The sequence below is a fragment of the Vipera ursinii genome, assembly GCF_947247035.1.
Source record: "Vipera ursinii genome assembly, chromosome: 5".
Lineage (NCBI taxonomy): Eukaryota > Metazoa > Chordata > Lepidosauria > Squamata > Viperidae > Vipera > Vipera ursinii.
In genome coordinates, this window is record NC_139518.1 from 90,325,403 (window position 1) to 90,340,107 (window position 14,705).

The 14,705-nt window shown below is 49.1% G+C and overlaps 1 protein-coding gene across 5 annotated transcripts in view; it reads right to left on the bottom strand.

The window, feature by feature from the left end:
* The window catches only part of GBF1 (golgi brefeldin A resistant guanine nucleotide exchange factor 1), a 343,732-nt gene that overhangs the window by 312,573 nt on the left and 16,454 nt on the right, over positions 1-14,705 (bottom strand). The gene's annotated exons all lie outside the window — the stretch shown is intronic.

Genomic DNA, 14,705 nt, shown 5'->3' on the forward strand with positions numbered 1-14,705 from the left:
TCATGCTCCAATGACTGCTACAGGGAGGGGGGAAAGTATTTGATCCCCTGCTGATTTTGTATGTTTGCCTACTGACAAAGAAAAGATAGAGTCTATAATTTTAATGGTAGGTTTATTTTAACAGTGAGAGACAGAATAACAAAAAAAGTCCAGAAAAACACATTTCATTGATTTGCATTTTAATGAGTGAAATAAATATTTGACCCCTTTGCGAAACATGACTTAGTACTTGGTGGCAAAAGCCTTGTTAGCAATCACAGAAGTCAGACATTTCTTGTAGTTGGCCAACAGGTTTGCACACATCTCAGGAGAGATTTTATCCCACTCCTCTCTGCAGATCCTCTCCAAGTCACTAAGGTTTTGAGAATGAAGTTTGGCAGCTCAAACCTTTAGCTTCCTCCATAGATTTTCTATGGGATTAAGGTCTGGAGACTGGCTAGACCAGTTCAGGACCTTATTGTGCTGCTTCTTTAGCCACTCCTTTGTTGCCTTGGCTATGTGTTTTGGGTCACTGCCATGCTGGAATACCCATCCACAACCCATTTTCAATGCCCTGACTGAGGGAAGAAGGTTCTCCCCCAAGATTGGACTGGAGGCTAAAACATATAAGGAATAGTTTGTACAATTGGGTATGTCTAGTTTAATGAAAAGAAGGACGAGGGGTGACATGATAGCAGTGTTCCAATATCTCAGGGGCTGCCACAAAGAGGGAGTCAAGCTATTCTCCAAAGCACCTGAAGGCAGGACAAGAAGCAACAGATGGAAACTAACAAAAGAGAGAAGCAACCTAGAACTAAGGACAAATTTTTGACAGAACGATTAATCAATGGAACAACCTGCCTCCAGAAGAGGTGAATGCTCCAACACTGGAAGTTTTAAAGAAGAGACTGGACAGCCATTTGTCTGAAATGGTATAGGGTTTCCTGCCTGAGCAGGGGGTTAGACTAGATGACCTCCAAGGTCCCTTCCAACTTCATCATCATTATTATTATTAGAAAGTTCATGGCCCTGTCCATCATTCCTTTATTGCAGTGAAGTTGTCCTCTCTCCTTAGTAGAAAAACACTACCAAAGCATAATGTTTCCACCTCCATGTTTGACAGTGAGGAAGGTGTTCTTGGGGTCATAGGCAGCATTCCTCCTCCTCCTAACATGGTGAATTGAGTTGATGCCAAAGAGCTCAATTTTGGTCTCAGATGACCACAACACTTTCACCTCTGAATCATTCAAATGTTCACTGGCAAACTTCAGATGGGTTTGTACATGTGCTTTCTACAGTAGGGAAACCCTGTGGGTGCTGCAGAATTTCAGTCCTTCAAAGCATAAGGTAAAGGTAAAGGTTCCCCCGCACATGCGTGCTAGTCGTTTCCGACTCTAGGGGCTGGTGCTCATCTCCGTTTCAAAGCCGAAGAGCCAGTGCTTGTCCGAGGACGTCTCCATGGTCATGTGGCCAGCATGACTGGACGCCAAAGGTGCACGGAACACTGTTACCTTCCCACCGTAGTGGTCCCTATTTTTCTACTTGCATTTTTACATGCTTTCGAACTGCTAGGTTGGCAGAAGCTGGGACGAGTAACAGGTGCTCACTCTGTTACGCGGCACTCGGGATTCGACCCGCCAAACTGCCGACCTTCAAAGCGTAGGGTGTTACCAATTGTTTTCTTGGTGACTATGGTCCCAGCTGCCTTGAGATCATTGATAAGATCCTCCCATGTAGTTCTGGACTGATTCCTCAGTGTTCTCATGATCATTGAAACTCCACAAGCTGAGATCTTGCATGGAGCCCCAGACCAAGAGAGATTGACAGTTATTTTGTGCTTCTTCCATTTGCGAATAATTCCATAGGCAATAGTCTTGTAACCCATTCCAGTCTTGTGTAGGTCTACAATCTTGTAGCTGACAGCTCTTTGGTCTTGGTCTTGAGTTTGGAATCTGATTGATTGCTTCTGTGGACAGGGATCTTTTATATAGGTAACAAGATGAGATTAGGAGCACTCCCTTTAAGAGACTGCTCCTAATCTCAGCTTATTATTTGTATAAAAGGTACCTTGGAGCCAGAAATCTTGCTGATTGATAGGGGATCAAATACTTATTTCACTCATTAAAATGCAAATAAATTTATATATTTTTTTCAAATGCGTTTTTGTGGATTTTTTGTAGTTATTCTGTCTCTCACTGTTAACATAAACCTACCATTAAATTTTCAGACTGATCATTTGTCAGTGGGCAAATGTACAAAATCAGCAGGGGATGAAATACTTTTTCCCCCTCACTGTTATGTTAAAATCTGAAAACTCAATTAACTCTAGAATCTGAATTAATAAAAGGAATTTACTTTGTGGAATATTAAAACACTCTTTTTAAATTAATAGAAATCTATGTTAATCTATTAATCTGTTAAACTTCCATCTCTATTATTATTGTTACCTGTTTGGAACTCTTTTAAGGCATACATGATAACATTTGCCTCAGAAATCTAGAGATATTCATCTAGAGATACAGTCATGGCCGAAATTGTTGGCACCCCAGAAACTTTTCCAGAAAATCAAGTATTTCTCACAGAAAAGTATTGCAGGAACACATGTTTTGCTATACACAGGTTTATTCCCTTTGTGTGTATTGGAACACAACAAAAAAGGGAGGAAAAAAAGCAAATTGGACATAATGTCAAACAAAACTCCAAAAATGGGCTGGACAAAATTATTGGCACCCTTAACATCATATTTGGTTGCACACCCTTTGGAAAAAATAACTGAAATCAGTCGCTTCCTATAACCATCAATAAGCTTCTTACACCTCTCACCCAGAATTTTGGACCACTCTTCCTTTGCAAACTGCTCCAGGTCTCTCTTATTGGAAGGCCGCCTTTTCCCAACAGCAATTTTAAGTTCTCTCCACAGGTGTTCAATGGGATTCAGATCTGGACTCATTGCTGGCCACTTCAGAACTCTCCAGCGCTTTCTTGCCATCCATTTCTGGGTGCTTTTTGATGTATGTTTGGGGTCATTGTCCTGCTGGAAGACCCAAGATCTCGGATGCAAACCCAACTTTCTGACACTGGGCTCTACAGTGTGACCCAAAATCCTTTGGTAATCCTCAGATTTCATGATGCCTTGCACACATTCAAGGCACCCAGTGCCAAAGGCAGCAAAACAACCCCAAAACATCATTGAACCTCCACCATATTTCACTGTAGGTACTGTGTTCTTTTCTTGGTAGGCCTCATTTCATTTTCGGTAAACAGTAGAATGATGTGCTTTACCAAAAAGCTCTATCTTGGTCTCATCTGTCCACAAGACGTTTTCCGAGAACGATTTTGGCTTACTCAAGTACATTTTGGCAAACTGTAATCTTGCTTTTTTATGTCTCTGTGTCAGCAGTGGGGTCCTCCTGGGTCTCCTGCCATAGCGTTTCATTTCATTTAAATGTCGACGGATAGTTCGTGCTGACACTGATGCTCCCTGAGCCTGCAGGACAGCTTGCATTCCTTTGGAACTTGTTTGGGGCTGCTTATCCACCATCCGGACTATCGTGCGTTGCAACCTTTCATCAATTTTTCTCTTCCGTCCACGACCAGGGAGATTAGCTACAGTGCCATGGGTTGCAAACTTCTTGATAATGTTGCGCACTGTGGACAAAGGCAAATCTAGATCTCTGGAGATGGACTTGTAACCTTGAGATTGTTGATATTTGTCCACAATTTTGGTTCTCAAAATCCTCAGTTTTCTTCTCCTCTTTCTGTTGTCCATGCTTCGTGTGGCACACACAGACACACAATGCAAAGACTAAGTGAACTTCTCTCCTTTTTATCTGCTTTCAGGTGTGATTTTTATATTGCCCACACCTTTTACTTGCCCCAGGTGAGTTTAAAGGAGCATCACATGCTTGAAACAATCTTATTTATCCACAATTTTGAAAGGGTGCCAATAATTTTGTCCAGCCCATTTTTGGAGTTTTGTTTAACATTATGTCCAATTTGCTTTTTTTCCTCCCTTTTTTGTTGTGTTCCAATACACACAAAGGGAATAAACCTGTGTATAGCAAAACATGTGTTCCTGCAATACTTTTCTGTGAGAAATACTTGATTTTCTGGAAAAATTTCTGGGGTGCCAACAATTTCAGCCATGACTGTATTAATACAACAAGAAAAGATGGTTAAAGGTGTATTGCTGAAACTTATAAAGCATTTGCATCAGCTAGATTATTGAGGGCTTATCTGTCAAATGCCAAGGAAATCAGGAGATTCAGGCAGTTCAAATGAGTATAAAGATTTATTGCAAGCTTAAACTCTGATCAACTAACAGTCAAGTAAATTTATTTATTTTTATTTTAATTCCATTTATATCCCGCCCTTCTCAAAACTCAGGGCAGCTTACAAGCTTAGCAGTAGCCTTCATTCTATGTATATTCCTGCTTATTAGGGCTTTCATACACCCCCCAAGCGGCATTATTACAAAGCCAGCTTAATTGCCCCCAACAATCTGGGTCCTCATTTTACCTACCTCAGAAGGATGGAAGGCTGAGTCAACCTTGAGCCTGGTGGGATGCGAACCTGCACTAATTGCAGGCAGCTGGTGTTACTTAAGGAGGCATTAGCCCACTGCTCCACCAAGGAGTAGATAAGAGTAAGATAAGAGGCGCATTCAAGGTGGGCTGGATTTAGATCTCTTGCCAGCACACAGGACTCATGACACATTTGATCCCTTCCTAAGCCTCAGCCTGTTCATCTCCTACAATATCATTCTGGAGGTGGTAATGGACCAAGTAGACAAGACTCCACCTCTTCCAGTGTGCCTCTTGCTCCCTTCTTCCCATCTTGTCAAATTTAACTCAATTTTAATGTTAATATTTATTGGTTTGATGGTTTAATGTTTTATCTTGTGAGTTTTTACAAGATAAGCCACCAAGAGCCTCTCTGGGTGTAATGAACAGCACGTAAATTTAATACGTAAATAAGAATAAGAATAAACCAGGATAACTAAACAACTGACAAAATGGAATAGTTCTTGAAATGAACTAAGAAAACTAAGAAAAAATCTAGTGATAAAGCTGAAAACGTACTAGCTTACCAGCTGAAATAAAATCAAAAACAGTTGAATGCAATTTCAAGAATACAGTCTAAATTCTGTCAGTTATACTATTAACTATATAGATCAGTAGTCCCCAATCTTTGTGGCTTGGCAGCCTGGCTGAGGGGGAGGGGGGAGAGCGAAACTGGGTTGTGCAAGCGGTGGTCTTGTGCACACGCACACATAGCTCAACTCACACGAGTAGTACGTTGGGGCAGACACGCATGCACATGCAGCTTGACTTGTGCATGCATGCCGGCCCACCACTCATGCAAGTCGAGCTGCATGTGCATGCATGCTGCCCATCATTCACGCAGCCAGGTTGCAAATAGGCTGTGGCTATTTGGAGACCCCTGATATAGATAATATACATGTGATTATACATCTGATTCCTTTGTAGCCTTGAAAGAAATTGTAAAATTTTGAGGAGCTATAGAAAAGGAATAAATTTCTCAAGCATATACAGTTGCAAGAAAAAGTACGTGAACCCTTTGGGATTACGTGGAGTTTTGCATGAATTGGCCATAAAATGCGCTCTAAACGTCATGTAAGTCACAACAATAGAAAAACACAGTCTGCTTAAAATAATACTACACAAACATTAGCTGTTGTCATGTTTTAATTGAACATAAGATGGAAACATTCACAGTGCAGGGTGGAAAAAGTATCCCTAGCCCAGGGGTCGGCAACCTCGGCTCTTTTATGACTCGTGGACTTCAACTCCCAGAATTCCTGAGCCAGCATAGCTGGCTCAGGAATTCTGGGAGTTGAAGTCCACGAGTCATAAAAGAGCCGAGGTTGCCGACCCCTGCCCTAGCCTAATGACTTCTCCAAGAGCTAATTGGAGCCAGGAGTGAGCCAACCTTGACTCGAATCAGTGTGATGATATTGGATGTGTTGTGACAGCTGTCCTGCCCTTTAAAAACACACACCTGTTTTGGGTTTACTGGTCTCAAGAAGCACTGTCTGATGTGAACCATGTGTTGTGACTCAGGGCCAGCCTGTGGGTCCGACAGCCGGGTCCGATGTATCGGAGGACTCAGATGAGGGGGAGGAGGGAGACGAACCGGCTGATGATGGTTTGGAGGCTTTGCAGAGTCCTCAGCCGGGGACCTCTTCTCAGCTGCGTGAGCCCGAGAGTGCGGAGGATGATGACCCACAGCTGGCCCTGTTCAAGGACGCCCGACGCAGGAGGCAGTCGAGCAGGAACAAACAAAGAAAGGCTATGGGACTCCTCGGGAGGAGGCACAGGGAGACCACGCCCTGAGCTCTCTATAAAAGGAGTGTTTGGGGAGGGGCTGGTTGCTGAAAGCAACTTTTCCGCTTGAGAAGACAAGCTCTAGTGTTTTTGTTAACTGCGTAATTAAATCTTGGCAGAAGCCTTTTAGCCTTGGACGCTCTCCAGTCTCTTCTTTTTGAATAGGGGTTTGCTAGAAGAGGGCTGGTTCAGAACAGTTTGCTTTCAGCCACCCACCCCTTATTACTACGATGGAGCAGCTTCTTGCCGAGAATGCCCAGCTCAACCAGCAACTCACCTTGCTGGCCACTCAGGTGGCACAACTGCAGGCTCAGGTACATGCTGCCCCCCCACCCAGGAGGAAATGTCAGATAGCTATGCCGGATAAATTTGCTGGTAATCCAGAACTGTTTCCTGCCTTCCTGGGACAATGCCAGCTTTTTATCAGCGTGAGGGCGGCTGATTTCCCCACTGACCGAGATAAGGTGGGATTCGTGTTGAGCCTTCTGTCGGGAGATGCAGCTCGTTGGGGCACGCCTCTGTTGGCACAGCCTAGCCCTATGTTGGATAACTTTGGGGGGTTTTGTGACCATATGCGCCTCATGTATGAGGACCCAATTAAGGCGCAGACTGCCACCCGACGCCTGAAAGCTTTGAGGCAGGGTCAGCGCCCCCTACAGGCCTACATCAGCGATTTCCGGCTGCTTAGCCAGGATTCCGCCTGGAATGAGGCTGCGCTCGTGGATGCCTTCCAGGATGGCTTGTCGGAGGAGATGTTGGATGAGCTGGCCCGCGTGGACATTCCCTCAGACCTGAATGGGCTGATACATCTTTGTCTGCGGATCGATGCACGGCTGCAGCAGCGTAAGAGTCGCCGTGCCACCCCACAGACCCCTGCCGCCCGTTGTGCGTGAGCCCCCAGTCCAGAGGGAGGAGCCAATGGAGCTGGGTGCCGCCAGGTCCCGTCTATCGGTGACAGAAATGGACAGACGACGATCGGAGGGGTTGTGTTTTTACTGTGGGGGCCCTGGTCATTTGGCTGCTTCTTGCCCGAAGAAGCGTCAGCGGGCGTCAGTGACCAAGCCTGCCCCGAGAAAGTCCCCTGCTTTGCTATCGGGAAACGGCCCGAGCCCGATCTAGACGGTGTGAAAGATCGGGCAACCCACAACGACCACGCCGAGCGACGCCGTTCCGACGGTGCCTGTGAACCTCCACGGCATTTGATTTTGGAGGCACGACTGATCCTTCCTGGCAAGCCAGAGGGGATTCCGGTCCATGCCTTAATTGACTCTGGGGCTACCACTAACTTTATGGACTCGGCCTTCGTGGCCAAATGGGCTGTTCCCCAGTGTCCAGTGGATCCGCCCATGCTTGTGGAGACCATCGATGGTCGAGTGCTCCTGTCCGGGCCTATTACGGCCGCCACGCAACCCGTGTGTATGGCCATCAGTACCCATGTGGAGGCCATCCAGTTCTACGTCACTTCGGATCTGCACTTCCCCGTGGTCTTGGGACTGGCGTGGCTCCGGGCGCATGATCCACAGATCTATTGGTCTCAGAACTTGGTCACCTTCCCAAGTTTGCAGTGCGTGGACCACACCCGCCATATCTGTGCCGGCCAGGTGGAGGGTTCCCCAGGGGTTTCCTTGCCTCCCGAACTGTCCGACTTTGCTGACGTGTTCAGCGAGTCAGAGGCGGACCAATTACCCCCGCACAGGCCCTACGACTGCTCCATTGACCTAGTCCCTGATGCGCCTCTCCCAGTGGGGCGTTTGTACTCCATGTCGGAGCCCGAGTTGGCTGCATTGCGGGACTTCCTGACAAAGAATTTGGCTCGCGGTTTCATCCGGCCCTCGTCCTCGCCAGTGTCTGCGCCCGTGCTTTTCGTCAAAAAGAAGTCGGGCGAGTTACGGCTTTGCTGTGACTACCGGAAACTCAACGCCATCACGGTGCGTAACCGCTACCCGCTGCCCCTCATCCCTGAGCTCTTGGACCGACTCCGGGAGGCTAAGATCTTCACGAAACTGGACCTGCGTGGAGCTTACAACCTCGTCAGGGTTCGGCCGGGTGATGAGTGGAAGACGGCGTTTGGTACTCGCTATGGACATTTCGAGTACACGGTGATGCCGTTTGGCCTGACCAACGCCCCCGCTGTGTTTCAGCATTTTATGAACGATATCTTTCGGGATCTGTTGGACCAGTTTGTCGTGATTTACCTGGACGACATCCTGATTTACTCCCCGTCGCGTGAAGCGCATCATCAGCACCTCCGTCAGGTCCTGCAGCGCCTCCGCGAACATCGGCTGTTTGCCAAGTTGGAGAAGTGCCAGTTCTACCAGGTGACCATCGATTTCCTGGGTCACCGCATTTCTCCTGAGGGCATCGCCATGGAGCCGAGTAAAGTCGAGTCGTTGCAGAGTTGGCAACCCCCGCGTCGCGTGAAGGACGTTCAGCGACTCCTTGGATTTGCCAACTACTATCGGACATTCATCCCTGGCTTTGCTGCCTTGACAGCCCCCCTCACCCGGCTCCTGCAGAAGAAGACTCGGTTCCAGTGGAACGCCCCCGAACAACAGGCGTTCCAGGCTTTGAAGGACGCCTTCATGAAGGAGCCCATCTTGAAACATCCCGACCCGCAACGGCCATTTGTCGTGGAGGCGGACGCCTCCGACATTGCCATTGGGGCCGTGTTACTCCAGGCAACGACGCCCAGCGGTACCCTTTTCCCTTGCGCGTATCACTCTCGGAAATTGAACCCCTCGGAGCGCAACTATACCATCTGGGAGAAGGAGCTGCTGGCCATCAAGGCGGCGTTCGAGGCTTGGAGGCATCATCTGGAGGGGGCGCGGCATCAAATCGAGGTCCGGACGGACCACAAGAATCTGGAAAGCCTGCAGACCGCTCGGAATTTGAACCAACGCCAGATCCGGTGGTCCCTCTTCTTTGCGAGGTTTGACTTCCGGGTGCGGTACATACCAAGCGGGCACAACCAGAGAGCGGATGCTCTGTCCAGGAAGCCCGAGTACACCCGAGTGGAAGACAAGCTTCCGCCCAGGACAGTGATCCCCGTCGAGTCTTTTGCTGCGGTGCGGGAGCCGGTGGATATACGGGCTCGGATCCGGGAGGCGCAGCAGCAGGAGGCGTGGGTGGCTCAGCGGAAGGAAGAGGTGGGGCCAGATTCGCCTTGGTCGGTCACGGATGGACTCCTGTATTATCGTGACCGGCTCTATGTTCCAGGAGGGCCACTCAGGGGACTCGTCCTCAGCCAATGTCATGATAACCCGGCTGCGGGGCATTTTGGCCTGTTCAAGACTCTGAACCTGGTCTCCCGTACATTCTGGTGGCCCCGAGTCCGACACGATGTCCAGTCTTATGTCACCTCCTGCGTCCCATGCAGGCAGGCCAAGTCAGCGACAGGGGCCCCGCCTGGTTTACTGCAGCCTTTGCCAACGCCCAAGAGACCCTGGGGGGCTGTGTCCATGGACTTTCTGACGGATCTACCCCCATCCTCCGGCTTCACGACAGTGTTTGTGGTGGTGGACATGTTGACCAAGATGGCGCACTTCATCCCCTGTCGCGGCTTACCGTCAGCTCGCGCCACTAGTCGCATGTTCATCCAACAGGTGTTCCGGCTGCACGGCCTTCCCGATAGAGTCGTCTCCGATAGGGGGGCCCAGTTTACAGCCCGCTTCTGGCAGGAGTTGATGCGGGCGTTGGACATTAAGGTTTGCCTCTCGTCCGCGCATCATCCTCAGACCGACGGGGGTACCGAGAAGGTCATCGGCATCTTAGAGCAGTATCTGCGCTGCTACGTTAACCTGCAGCAGGACAATTGGGTGGACTATTTGGCCATAGCCGAGTTTGCCTTTAACAACTCGCAGCACACCTCCACGCAGATGACACCGTTCTTGGCCAACGTGGGTTATCACCCCCGGTTTTTCCCCCTTTCTCCCGTGGACTCACCGGAGCCGGCAGCGAACGAATTCATGGCGGAGTTACAGGCGATCCAGTGGAACGCCCCCGAACAACAGGCGTTCCAGGCTTTGAAGGACGCCTTCATGAAGGAGCCCATCTTGAAACATCCCGACCCGCAACGGCCATTTATCGTGGAGGCGGACGCCTCCGACATTGCCATTGGGGCCGTGTTACTCCAGGCAACGACGCCCAGCGGTACCCTTTTCCCTTGCGCGTATCACTCTCGGAAATTGAACCCCTCGGAGCGCAACTATACCATCTGGGAGAAGGAGCTGCTGGCCATCAAGGCGGCGTTCGAGGCTTGGAGGCATCATCTGGAGGGGACGCGGCATCAAATCGAGGTCCGGACGGACCACAAGAATCTGGAAAGCCTGCAGACCGCTCGGAATTTGAACCAACGCCAGATCCGGTGGTCCCTCTTCTTTGCGAGGTTTGACTTCCGGGTGCGGTACATACCAAGCGGGCACAACCAGAGAGCGGATGCTCTGTCCAGGAAGCCCGAGTACACCCGAGTGGAAGACAAGCTTCCGCCCAGGACAGTGATCCCCGTCGAGTCTTTTGCTGCGGTGCGGGAGCCGGTGGATATACGGGCTCGGATCCGGGAGGCGCAGCAGCAGGAGGCGTGGGTGGCTCAGCGGAAGGAAGAGGTGGGGCCAGATTCGCCTTGGTCGGTCACGGATGGACTCCTGTATTATCGTGACCGGCTCTATGTTCCAGGAGGGCCACTCAGGGGACTCGTCCTCAGCCAATGTCATGATAACCCGGCTGCGGGGCATTTTGGCCTGTTCAAGACTCTGAACCTGGTCTCCCGTACATTCTGGTGGCCCCGAGTCCGACACGATGTCCAGTCTTATGTCACCTCCTGCGTCCCATGCAGGCAGGCCAAGTCAGCGACAGGGGCCCCGCCTGGTTTACTGCAGCCTTTGCCAACGCCCAAGAGACCCTGGGGGGCTGTGTCCATGGACTTTCTGACGGATCTACCCCCATCCTCCGGCTTCACGACAGTGTTTGTGGTGGTGGACATGTTGACCAAGATGGCGCACTTCATCCCCTGTCGCGGCTTACCGTCAGCTCGCGCCACTAGTCGCATGTTCATCCAACAGGTGTTCCGGCTGCACGGCCTTCCCGATAGAGTCGTCTCCGATAGGGGGGCCCAGTTTACAGCCCGCTTCTGGCAGGAGTTGATGCGGGCGTTGGACATTAAGGTTTGCCTCTCGTCCGCGCATCATCCTCAGACCGACGGGGGTACCGAGAAGGTCATCGGCATCTTAGAGCAGTATCTGCGCTGCTACGTTAACCTGCAGCAGGACAATTGGGTGGACTATTTGGCCATAGCCGAGTTTGCCTTTAACAACTCGCAGCACACCTCCACGCAGATGACACCGTTCTTGGCCAACGTGGGTTATCACCCCCGGTTTTTCCCCCTTTCTCCCGTGGACTCACCGGAGCCGGCAGCGAACGAATTCATGGCGGAGTTACAGGCGATCCATCGGTTGGTGCGACGGCAGCTGGAGAAGGCCAAGGCCGACTACAAGAGGTTCGCCGATCGGTCGAGAAGGGATACGCCTCCACTATCGGTGGGGGATCGGGTCTGGCTGTCCACCAGGAACCTACCATCCACTCGGCCGGCGAGGAAGCTGGACCACCGTTACCTTGGACCGTTCCCAGTCGAGGCCGTCATCAACCCGGTCGCCTATCGTTTAACTCTGCCACGTTCCCTGCGTGTGCACCCCGTCTTCCATCGGTCCTTGTTGGTCCCCGAACAACCGGCCTGTCCACTTCGCCAAGCAGAACCTCCCCCATCAGGAACTCGTGATGGAGGCAGCACCCCCGAGTACGAGGTCGCCAGCATCAGGGATTCCCGCTGGCTGAAAGGTCGCTTCCAGTACCTGATCGAGTGGAAAGGGTACGGGCCGGAGGACTTCACATGGGAAGACGCGACCGCCGTTCATGCCCCTGCGTTGGTGACTGCGTTTCACCAACAGTTCCCATCCCGACCGCATCCGGATCGGCAGACCCGGGGGAAGGGCCCTGCGGTGCGGGATAGTGTTGTGACTCAGGGCCAGCCTGTGGGTCCGACAGCCGGGTCCGATGTATCGGAGGACTCAGATGAGGGGGAGGAGGGAGACGAACCGGCTGATGATGGTTTGGAGGCTTTGCAGAGTCCTCAGCCGGGGACCTCTTCTCAGCTGCGTGAGCCCGAGAGTGCGGAGGATGATGACCCACAGCTGGCCCTGTTCAAGGACGCCCGACGCAGGAGGCAGTCGAGCAGGAACAAACAAAGAAAGGCTATGGGACTCCTCGGGAGGAGGCACAGGGAGACCACGCCCTGAGCTCTCTATAAAAGGAGTGTTTGGGGAGGGGCTGGTTGCTGAAAGCAACTTTTCCGCTTGAGAAGACAAGCTCTAGTGTTTTTGTTAACTGCGTAATTAAATCTTGGCAGAAGCCTTTTAGCCTTGGACGCTCTCCAGTCTCTTCTTTTTGAATAGGGGTTTGCTAGAAGAGGGCTGGTTCAGAACACCATGCCTCGCAGAAAAGAGCTCTCAGAAGATCTACGATCAAGAATTGTTGACTTGCATGAAGCTGGAAAGGGTTACAAAAGTATCTCCAAAAGCCTTGATGTTCATGTGTCCACGGTAAGACAGACTGTCTACAAATGGAGAAAGTTTAGCACTGTTGCTACTCTCCTTAGGCGTGATCGTCCCGTAAAAAATGACTGCAAGAGCACCGCACATAATGCTTAATGAGGTAAAGAAGAATCCTAGAGTGTCAGCTAAAGACCTACAGAAATCTCTGGCACATGCTAACATTTTTGTTGACACATCTACAATAAGGAAAACATTAAACAAGAATGGAGTACATGGGAGGACACCACGGAGGAAGCCATTGCTGTCCAAAAAAATATTGCAGCACGTTTGAAGTTTGCAAAAGAGCACCTGGATGTTCCACAGCACTACTGTGGACAGATGAAACCAAAATTGAGTTGTTTGGGAAAAACACACAACACTATGTGTGGAGAAAAAAAGGCACAGCAAACCAACATCAAAACCTCATCCCCACTGTAAAACATGGCGGAGGGAGCATCATGGTTTGAGTCTGCTTTGCTGCCTCAGGGCCTGGACGGATTGTTGTCATTGATGAATTCCAGAGTTTATCACGACATTTTGCAGGAAAACGTACGACCATCTGTCCACCAACTGAAGCTCCACAGAGGATGGGTGATGCAACAGGACAATGACCCAAAGCATACAAGTAATTCAACAAAACAATGGCTTCAACAGAACAGAATATGCCTTCTGGAGTGGCCCAGTCAGAGTCCTGACCTCAACCCGATTGAAATGCTGTGGCATGACCTTAAGAGAGCGATTCACACCAGACATCCCAAGAATATTGCTACAGTGAAACAGTTTTGTGCAGAGGAGTGGTCCAAAATTACTCCAGAACGTTGTGCAGGTCTGATCTGCAACTACAGGAAATGTTTGGCTGAGGTTATTGCTGCCAACGGAGGGTCAACCAGTTATTAAGTCCAAAAGTTCACATACTTTTTCCACCCTGCACTGTGAATGTTTCCATCTCATGTTCAATTAAAACATGACAACAGCTAATGTTTGTGTAGTATTATTTTAAGCAGACTGTGTTTTTCTATTGTTGTGACTTACATGACGTTTAAAGCGCATTTTATGGCCAATTCATGCAAAACTCCACGTAATCCCAAAGGGTTCACATACTTTTTCTTGCAACTGTATAAGTCATTTGGCCCAACCACTCTCCTTATACAAAATTAAAGATAATGTTCATTTCCATTATATTAACCATGATATGGCTACATTAATATCTTGCACTTTACAGTACAGAAGGGAAGATATAATAATGCTTCTATTGCAGAGCAAACCTGCCTTTACTCTAAGGGAGAACCTATGATTCCAGTCCACATGTACTTTCTGTAATAGCTAACCTCATATGTTCATACATACAGTAATTGTAGTTAGGGCTTGCTGTTAGTATGAGAATAATTATATTTCAGCCGGGAACCTTAATATCTCTTAGAAAAGTTGGATTTTTACACTATTATTGCACACCACAAAATACTGCCTTAATTGTAATACTATGTCGAAAAAGTTATAATATGCTATATTCTGACATGCATAGGGTATTTTGGACAACAACTTAACAGCATTACTTCAGGTTACTGAGGTTGTCCCAAGTCATACTGTTCCAGTTTGATAGCCATATAAAATCTATAAATAAATGAATGAATCTTATATCCAGGATATACTGCAACAAAAATAGCTAAAAATAGCTATTGATTACTATTAAAAGTTGGAATTTACAATTACCGTATATACTTGAGTATAAGCCGACTCGAATATAAGCCGAGACCCCTAATTTTACCCCCAAAAAATGGAAAAAGTTGGTGACTCGAGT